The sequence below is a fragment of the Dermochelys coriacea genome, chromosome 4 (genome assembly GCF_009764565.3).
Source record: "Dermochelys coriacea isolate rDerCor1 chromosome 4, rDerCor1.pri.v4, whole genome shotgun sequence".
Lineage (NCBI taxonomy): Eukaryota > Metazoa > Chordata > Testudines > Dermochelyidae > Dermochelys > Dermochelys coriacea.
The window spans coordinates 34,614,905-34,623,756 of record NC_050071.1 but is presented as its reverse complement, the minus strand read 5'-3'; positions in this window follow the sequence as shown (position 1 = coordinate 34,623,756).

Here is an 8,852-nt window from a genome sequence, read left to right as displayed (position 1 = left end):
TTTGAAGCAGACTCGTAGTCCAACATTTTCAAAAGTGGCCAATAAAACTGGGTGCCTTGCATTTTGGCTGTCGAGCTTGGGATGCCATGAGCCCGTCTTTTTCAGAAGTGCTGAGCACCTGAATTTGCTTACTATAGGGGTAGTCCTGCATTCTGTGTTCAGTGACTAGTAAGATGCTAACTCATTTAGGTTTTTCTGCAGAAAAGGCAGTTGTCTGATAAAATTTTTGAGAAGTGTATTAAACCTTTATTAACTTCTAAGTAATGAATAGTCCTTACTGGCTGATCTGCCCCATAGATCATGTGGGAAATATTGAAATTATACTTCTATGCACCTTCCTCTTCCCACTTTATTTTCAGCATTATCCTCTCCTTTGTTCTCCACTTTCATTCATTCTCTCCCTGTGTGTTATACTGGTGATGAAAACTACTGCTGACATTGAAAAAGATGACCAAATTGAAATAGTGTAATCATTCAAGCATTGGCAATGCACATATTGGGTTTGGAAATCGCTGAAAATCCGTCCTTTATACTGCTTAGAGCAATAATAGAAATTGTTTTGTGCTACTTAAACATAGAAAAAATGTGTGATTTTTATACATGTATGCAATGCACTAAATATCACTAAACTTATAAAAAGCTCCAATGTCTGAAGTTAAAAAGCAAAATAAACCCTGGATTGGAAGTTGAAAGTGTTGAGAGTGGCAAACAAAAAGAAATGCACAGAATTGGTTAAGATGTGGAGAGAAAAGAAAAATAGCAGAAAAAAGCAGAATAAGTTAATGCTACTCAAAGCGGCTTAAAAGAAATAAGGACTTTTACAAATATATGAAGGAAAAATGGGTCAGAGGAAAACAAATGAGACATGAGTAAAATTAATGAGGACTAGAAAATAGCTGAGATACTGAATTTCTCTTTAGAATTGTGTGTGTGAGGGAGAGAGAATCAGATAGTAAGGAAGACCTACTAATAATGGCTATGGATATTGATAGCAGCTGAGAGAATACATATGAAATTTGAACATCTACAGATCACTCCCTTTGAATTGTATGCATGCTTGGATATTCAGTGGATGTATATTTGGACTCTTCAGTCATGGGCTTTTTACAAATGTCCTCAGTCCATCACTGTGGGATTGGGCCCTGAGAGAATTAACAGACAATTTTACTGTGCTACTGACAATTCCTTTTGACAAATCATGGAAAGTGGGGAGTTACAGGAAGATTGGAGACGAGCAGATAAAATACTGCTCTTCACAAATGGAAAGAAATTTGATCCAGGCAATTACGGTCTCCTAAATCTTGCATCTATCCTTAATATGGTAATAAGATAACAAATATTGAGGGAAAACATCACTTGACATCTAGGGCCCGAGTGTCCTCTCACTTCCACTAATGTAAATGACAACATTCAAAGTCAGTGGAATTACATTGGAGTAAAAATGCTGCAAGTGATGGCAGAATGAGGTTCTTTGAGGATAATAGAACCATGAGCTCCTAAAGGAAAAATTGCTAAGAAAATTTGGTAGCTTTTTTTTTTTTTTAAAGAATTACAAAATGAGTGGATGGATGAAGGAATGGAAAGCAGTACATAGTGCATTTGAATTTTCAAATGGCATTTGACAAATTCTTCCACTCAAAGTTAGTTCAAAGGGGAATGGAGACACTGTCACATGGTTTGAAAACAGGCCAAAGTACCATGAACAAAGGGTAAAGGGAAATATGACTTTGTTTACCAATGGGAGGTGTCTATTGGGATTAGGCTGGTTTCATTTGATATATTTTTAATGCGAGAGTAAATGGAATGTTAATTAAATTGTAGATGATACAGTACTGTGATCACCAACAAGGCCCAAGGAAAAGATACAAAAGAGTCTAGCAAGGATAGAACATGGGCATAAAGTAACAACATGTGATTCAAGATGGGAAAATGTAAACTAATACATCTGGGGAGAAAATAACCCAAGGGAGAGATATGAAAAAACATATGGAAGATTGTGAATGAAATGAGGCAAATGAAAGGAGTTTGCAATGTGATATGGCAGGGGGGAAAAAATCTGTTCTGGGCTTCATTTATGAAGGCACAATTGAGATTCTCTGCCTTGCCTCCAAGACAGTCTACTATAGTTTCAGGGCTCTAGTAATAGATTCTGAAGTTGCTCTGCTAATACTCTGCTTTCCTGGAGATAGGACTGAAGAGGAGGGACCTTATGCCCCTGTGTGTGGTTTTGTTTTTAAAAAAAAAAAAAAAAAAAAAATTTACCGTGTCAAGCCTGGCTATGCAGGGGAAGATTTATTTGATCCTAAATTATAGGTTTAGATTGACTAAGTGATGAACTGGGGTGGGGTGGGGAACTGAAGGGGGAGGAAGGACAGGTCTGTAAATGTTTGATTAAATATCAAGAAGGTGGGGGAATTTTTATGGTGATACAAGTGGGTATAAATAGTAGACCTGGGTCTGGATCAAAACATTTGGATGTTGATTTTGAACACTCCTAAAATTAAGAATATTTGAATCTTGGAATTTGGTTTGGAAATTCGCATCTTTGATTAGATTCCAAATATGCACCCAAACACCCCCTCAATTTCACCCCCCCCCAAATTTTAGAGAAGTTCAGGTCTGAGGTGTTGGTTCAGGCTTGTCTATAATAGTTACAAGGGGAAACTGAGGAAAATTTAGAATGAAGAACATGAAAACTGTTCCAAATCTGAGAACTATTAGACTGTTGAATGGGTTCCTGAGGGAAATTGTGGAAGCGCACAACTTTGAACATTTATACCAAACTGGACAAAGCACTAGTAAATATGGAATAGAGAATAATCCTTCAGTGCCAGGGAGATGGATTAGATGATCTAATAGGCCTTTCCCATCCCTAACATCTGTGATGACATTATGTATGAAAGCATTTTTTCAGCTCCTAGATAACGATTGTGTATTTTGCTCTGATCAGCTCTAAAAGGCTGCAGTTTGCGGGGGGAGGTGTTAGATTTAGCTATAAATTCCTGTCTTGTTCTCTCTCAAATCTAAAAATAGAATTGGTTTAAAATGTATTGTGTGAGGTTATGATCAAGAATGAAAACAGAAAAACTGCAGGAGCTGAGGAACAAAATGTGTGGTGTTAAAGAAAAATTCTCTGCTTGGCTCTCTGTAACATTAGTAACACTTATAGATGACACTCTTTGTGTTCAAAGCACTGTTTAGACATTAACTAACTAACCCTCCCACTGACTACATGAGGTAAGTAGATAAGTAGTAGTATCCCCATTTTGCAGATAGGAAAAGTAAGGCAATGAGAAGTCCTTCAAAACAGAGTTGGAATGAGATAGTAGAACTGCCTCACTCTCATCTCCATTCTCTGTCCTCCAGTCCACACTGCCTCCTAATACCTGTCTAGTGTCAGTCAGAAAATGCCTGAGAAAGCATCACCTTGTTTAAAAAAAAATCAGACATTTTCAAAACATTTCATGACTGCAACAATTATCAGACTTCAACAATTATTAGCTGAACTGTTTTATTTCAGGGAGAGAAGAATAGGAGAACAAAAGAGATGAGGTTGTTTGTAATTTGCACCAGAAGTCCGTATTTTTGCCAGGCGTATAAGATGCTCCAAGCAGCCATTGTATCCTGTTTTTTGAATTAATATACCAACTACTAGTACAGCTGAAAACTCAGCTGCTTCCTTCTTTTGGAATTTTGCTCAATCACCTACAATCATACTATCACCTACATATCATACTTAGGCCACACTCCTCTCCTCAGCATTTCCATTGGTTAACTGGTACACAATAATAGCACTCCGTGGCATTTCCTAGTGAATCATGAGTGCAGTGATAACCTCATGATATATAGCCCCCAAAGGTGCTGAGGTGGGGACTGGATCATGAACTGCATCCTTTCTGCTGGAGGGGGAAATTGAGCCACCCTGTAAATAGCAAATCTGCTCAGAGAGGCACAGGGCCCCAAGCAGTAGCTTGTTAAGGCTGATTTTGTACTCTATATACCAGCCAGCCCACACACTTGTCACAGGACGGTAGCAGTCAAATGCAACATCCTCCCGAGTGGTAAATCCAATGAAACTGAGACTGATGTTGTGATTGGTTTTCAAATCTGCTGCAAATGGTTCTGATTTCTATTACCTACAGATTTAGGAATTGTAGTAGTCCTCATAACTGCACAGGCTACTGCACTGCTGCTGAATTTTTTGCAGCTGCTTAACAGAGCAGACAGAAGATACCAGATTAGAATTACAGGAGGAATACTAAGCAAAACACCTGGCTTTTGACTGGTAATTCAAAAGATGCAAGTGTCTCAGAATATTAAAATGTGTTACCTTTAAATTCATTTAATGTTACAGTGCACTCTCATTATGTTCATAGCTTGTGCATCCCCAAGAAAAGCGTGTATATAACCAGAATTTGCATTTAGCAGTTGCCTAGAAGCAACATCAGGTATTCAAATCTAGATCATACAGGGGACTTAGACTCACGGTTGCAGCACCTAATATCCCCTGCTGCCTAGTGGAATCTACAGCCTGAGTTCGGCGCCCAGGTTCCCTATACAATGCATGGGAAGAGTTATGTGCTTAAGAATGGGATCTGCAAAACTGGGTGGGGAGCTACCTAAGTTAACCAATGGAAATGCTGAGGAGAGGAGTGTGCCCTAAACCCTGCCCCTCAAACTCTCAGCTAGGAGGTGGCACTTTCTTCTGTTTGAGATTCACAGCTGTGAACCCTCTCCTGGAGTTAGGCCCCTGACTCTGGTCAGTCATTTCTTGCAAAAACTGAGAGTGGGTAGGGGAGGAGTGGTAGCCTTATACCCAATAGCTTGGTGGTTAGGGACCTCACCCAATATGTGGGAGACCCAGCTTCAAATCCCCACTTTGCCTGATTCAGACTTTGAACCCAGATCTCTTCCCTCTGAGTAGTGTACCCTAGCTGTTTGGGCTTTGGGCTTTCTGTGTGGGTGTTTCTCAATCTCTCCTGTTGAAGCTGTTCCACTTTATGTATTCATTAGCGCAGGGACTGAAATACGAGTCTCCCAGGTGAGCATCTGAACCACCAAGCTGTAGAGTCATTCTAACACTCTCTCTGGCCCAATGAATATTAAAGAATTTTATACAAAGTGGAATATCATCCATGTGTCAGTGTAATTCATGACACTGATTCATGAATCCTAAACTTTAAGTCTAGAGCTGTGTGGAGAAAATCCAGATTTGGAAATTCTCCATGAAAAGGAATGGAGCTCTGGCTACTGGTCCATGCACCTGGCAGGCTGCACCACGGGTACAGACCCTGGAAGTCCTAGGGTCCCTGATTCTGAGGTAGTCCTCATGGTGGGCTGCCCACATCTCTGGGCACAGAAAACCCAGGGAGTCCATGCTGCTGAGAAACTGTGAGCCTGGAAGCTGGGGCCTTCAGAGTTTAAATGCCCTTAGCTCCCCATCAGCCCATTGGGCAGGCAGCCAAGGAGCCAGGCAGGTGAGCTGGCAGGAACCCTGCCTGGGTTCTGTCAGCATTTTGTGAAAATTGACATGTCTCTGCAGAACATTTAGATTCTGACACATCAACATATTCCAATGAAAAAGTGTTTGTTTAGTTGGAGTTTTTCCAACCATATCTGACAGTTGGTAAAGGTGCTGATTAAATACTTTGATTAGAAAATATCAAAAATATAAATGTATGACCTAATTTTTCAGAGGTGCTATGCATTCACATCTCCCATTGGCTTCAGTGGAAGTTTGTGTTTAAAAAAAAAAAAAAAAAAAAAGTACTTGTGGCACCTTGGAGACTAACAAATTTATTAGAGCATAAGCTTTCGTGAGCTATAGCTCACTTCATCGGATGCATTCAGTGGAAAATACAGTGGTGAGATTTATATACATAGAGAACATGAAACAATGGGTGTTACCATACACACTGTAATGAGAGTGATCACTGTTGGAGGTATTACCAGCAGGAGAGCGGGGAGGGAGGGGAACCTTTTGTAGTCATAATCAAGGTGGGCCATTTCCAGCAAGAAGAACAGTGCGGGGTGGAGGGGGGAATAAACATGGGGAAATAGTTTTACTTAGTGTGATGACCCATACACTCCCAGTCTCTACTCAAGCCTAAGTTAATTGTATCCAGTTTGCAAATTAATTCCAATTCAGCAGTCTCTCATTGGAGTCTCTTTTTGAAGTTTTCTGGTTGAAGAATTGCAACTTTTAGATCTGTAATCAAGTGACCAAAGAGATTGAAGTGTTCTCCGACTGATTTTTGAATGTTCTGCTTCTTGACATCTGATTTGTGTCCATTGACTCTTTTACGTAGAGACTGTCCAGTTTGACCAATGTACATGGCAGAGGGGCATTGCTGGCACATGATGGCATACAACACATTGGTAGATGTGCAGGTGAACGAGCCTCTGATAGTGTGGCTGATGTGATTAGGCCCTATGATGGTGTCCCCTGAATAGATATGTGGACACAGTTGGCAACGGGCTTTGTGGCAAGGAGAGTTTTCTGGGTTAGTGGTTCTGTTGTGTGGTTGCTGGTGAGTGTTTGCTTCAGGTTGGGGGGTTATCTGTAAGCAAGGACAGACTGTCTCCAAGATCTGTGAGAGTGATGGGTCATCCTTCAGGATAGGTTGCAGATCCTTGATGATGCATTGGAGAGGTTTTAGTTGGGAGCTGAAGGTGATGGCTAGTGGCATTCTGTTATTTTCTTTGTTGGGCCTGTCCTGTAGTAGGTGACTTCTGGGTACTCTTCTGGCTCTGTCAATCTGTTCCTTCACTTCAGCAGGTGGGTATTGTAGTTCTAAGAATGCATGATAGAGATCTTGTAGATGTTTGTCTCTGTCTGAGGGGTTGGAGCAAATGCGGTTGTATTGCAGAGCTTGTCTGTAGACAATGGATCGTGTGGTGTGGTGTGGTCTGGATGAAAACTGGAGGCATGTAGGTCAGTAGGTTTAAGTTGTGACTATCACCACCTCTGACAACTAGGTGGTTGTCTCCTTTCGGTAACTGCCAACACAGGCCAACTTCTTCCCTGAAGGAAGCAGGCACCAATCCCATTGAGATGCACTTACTTCCTCCGTGGTTGAATTTGGCCTTTTGAGAGCTCCATGACCGGAGAGCTCTTTTTTTCAAGTTTCTGTGTAGCTCAAAAGCTTATCGCTTTCACCAACAGAAGTTGGTCCAATAAAAGATGTTACCTCACCCACCTTGTCTCTCTCGATCCTTTGACCAGTATGGCTACAACACTGCAAAAGACAGATAAAGGGTAGAGAGGAAAATAGAGGTGCTTGCCCAAATTCATGCAGAAGTTCGGACTCTGCCATTGGAAGAGAATTGACGTTTCTGAAGTCCCATATCAATGCTTCTCTACTGGATGGTGCTACTGGGGCCTTCACATCTGCATGTAGAAAACACTATTGAAATGATGATGCTTTCAAAATATTTTAATTTCACCTTTACTTCTGTGCCAAAACAAAAATTCATAGAGCCCCCCCAACTGACTTTATCATTTGTTTTTAAGCAATATTTTTCCTATTCTTGTGCAAGTCACAAAAAATATTTTGTAGCAGTATTTTAAATCTGCCTGTGCCTTGGAGAACTGTACATTTAGCCACAAAGAAGAAAACTGGCTATTGTGTAGTTCTGAAATGTCAGAGATCGGCTGCAAAATTTCAAAATCCATTTCCAACTAGCCAATTAAATCAAGTGAGACGGATATTTAAAGGAAAAGAGAAACATTACTTTCTTTAGCCTCCACTTTGCTGAGGGGTCCAGGCTCCTGTCTCTAATTCATTGAACTGTTGTTGCAGATTCATAAGTACATCTATCATGTTAAGGGGTTAACTATTCTTTTCTTTAGCGAAACATAAAGGATCTTGCTAGCTCACTACTAGTGATTCCCAGTTGCAGTTTATCATGTTGATATGTTGTAAGTTTAAGTATAAAAACAGAAGTTGTTGTTGTGCAAAATCCAGAGCAATGGTAACAGTGAAATGAATTTTACCATCTAAATTGTGCCCTCCTTCTCTATCCCCCTTTGTGACAAAAAGGCCTGAGACAAAATGAATTCATTATGAAGCAAAATTCTGCTCTCAGCCAAGAACCCAGTTACAATTTCCTGATTGCATATTCAGATAGATGTGATAGTCACTAAAAAATGTTGAACCTTAACTTGTCAGCAAATAAAAGAACCCTTCCCAAAGGAATAATATAATTCTCCTAGCAGTAGACAGTCTTCAATTTGGGCCATTCATCAAAGAATCAAATCTAAATAATATGAAGGACAATTTTATACCACAGCTGGTCATTTTACCCCCAGTGCAGATCTGGAGTCCTCAGAAGTACAAAAGGAAATGCTGTAGTTTGTTTGTTTGTTTGTTTTTTAATTGCTAAACACAATGATTAACCACTATATTCAATAACTGCTGCTTACACAGTACTTTATATCTACAGCTCTCAAAAGTTAGATGAGCCTCATTATCCCCATTTTACAGATTGGAAAGTTGAGGCACAGAAAAGTTGGTAGCCTGCTTTTGCAAATCCTTACACAAATAGTCCCACTGAAGTCAATGAGACTACTTGTGAAAGGGTTCTCGGCATCAGAACCTGACTTGCACAGAGTGCATTTCACACCATGAGTCAGGAACAAGAACTTGGAGCTTCTTGTTGCTAGTCTCTGACCTGTTCTAGACCACACAGCCTATCCAGTAAGTCTTAACTTGTATGTATCAGCTTGGAACATGAATACTGGTTTAAAATTCATACATGCTGAATAATTAGCCTGTGCACTAATTGTTTCTTTTTCTAAGTGACTAAATAATCAGACATTCTGTGACAAGTTTTGTCTGTCCCACAAGCAT